Source organism: Stylophora pistillata, chromosome 3, assembly GCF_964205215.1.
Source record: "Stylophora pistillata chromosome 3, jaStyPist1.2, whole genome shotgun sequence".
Lineage (NCBI taxonomy): Eukaryota > Metazoa > Cnidaria > Anthozoa > Scleractinia > Pocilloporidae > Stylophora > Stylophora pistillata.
In genome coordinates this window covers 38924414-38925964 of record NC_142521.1, presented here as the reverse complement: position 1 = coordinate 38925964, position 1551 = coordinate 38924414, and the positions used below count along the sequence as shown (strand labels likewise).

Sequence of the window (1551 nt, the reverse complement as noted above, 5' to 3'; positions counted from 1 at the left end):
TAAAAATCTGTCAGGAAATGGGTCTTGGTCTTCGCGTCAGGGAGACATGGTAACCTCATGGCACCAGCTGCAAATAAAATTAATAGAAATGGAAAAGTATTACGAAACCAATCATTACAGATAGTTTATCTGGAGAGTAAAATCACGTCGGTCTCCATTAATAGTGTTGTAGAGTAAATTAAAGGATTGCTATTTCGAGTATTCTTGGGTTTACCATTTGTTTTGACGAGTCTCGTCTTTTTGCGTCTACGTGTTATTTTGGTAATTTTATAGTTTTGATCTTTTATTTTTAGTGCGTGCTTGAACTTGGCTTAGTTCGAGGATTTCCTTCAAGTCGTGCTAGACAATTTAATCGCTTGTTATGGTTGAGAATAATTAGTTTCATAAGGGGTCATGTTTGGGTTGGTAAAACTGACCCTAAGTTTTACCCACACTGAAGATCCTGCTTGTGCGCGTGATTCTCGTGCGCAGCTCGATCATTGGCGTCTAATTGGTTCCTTGGTGCTCGCCAAGTACTTCGGAGCGAGCCACCCAATTTCCCCCTTTGCAAAACAACGAATACACTGCGGAAACTCTTACGGTCAGCTAACCCAAACAGGTCTACGATTTTTCTGCTTAAATCGTTGGTTCCTCACGCTAGAGCATATAGATGATGATGATTATTAGATGCATAGAGCTTTGCTGTAGTAGCTCTCCAGAATAAAATAAAAGAAGAAAAGTACAGAGTCTTGGTACCTCTCGTTAATTCAGCCAAGCGAGTGGCAAAAACCCCCAACAATAGTTACTTACCCTCAGCGTGGAGTCCCTTTGCAAAACCATCTTTTTCCCGAAGGGTATGAACTCTACCTCCTACTCGCGTCTGGCTTTCTAATACTATTACGTCGTGTCCAACGACGCCAGCTCAAATGCAGCCACTAGCCCAACCATTCGGCTCCAACCACGATCACTTTCTTAGGATTTTTTGTCTTTGAATAGCGCTCAGGTTATTCTCTCTGGTCCCATTTTTGGAAAGTGTAATTTAGGCTCTTTCTACCGATAGCCATCAACATCGATTTTAAAAGATCGCTTTGTTGAACAGGCCCTTGCACTCCTTTAGTCCTAGACGGTTTGACCACATCGACCGTCTGACCTTTTCTGAGGGCTTCATACTTAGCTACTGGTGGGAATGAGCTTTTCCGTGCATCATCCACATAGTTCCCTAGATCTCCAGTAATCCAATCTGGTTCGTTCTTTAGCAAAAACCTACCCAATCGCTTACCGGCGTCCCGAACTATCTTTGTCGTCATCTTGGACTCTCAGATGTAGATAACAGAGACTCCATGAGGGTCTCATTTGGGTAAACCGTTAGCCTTAAAATCGGGCAAAAATGTAGCCCTTAGGCGTAAAAATTCGAAAATTTTAGCTGTAAAAACACGTTGGTCAAACAAAACTTTAGACACGCAACTGAAATCGCTTTTCTTGTGTTTTTGTAGTGTAGAGAAAGCCGGGAGACTTAGTAGTTGCTACATTAGTTCACAATTCTTATTTTATACCCTCAGTTATTCCATTCCA

The 1551-nt window shown here is 41.8% G+C and overlaps 1 pseudogene; it reads right to left on the bottom strand.

Annotated features, from left to right (window-relative positions):
* LOC111331447 (L-amino acid oxidase-like) overlaps positions 1-1286 on the bottom strand; it is a 4802-nt pseudogene extending 3516 nt beyond the window's left edge.
* Positions 1287-1551: the final 265 nt, after the last annotated feature.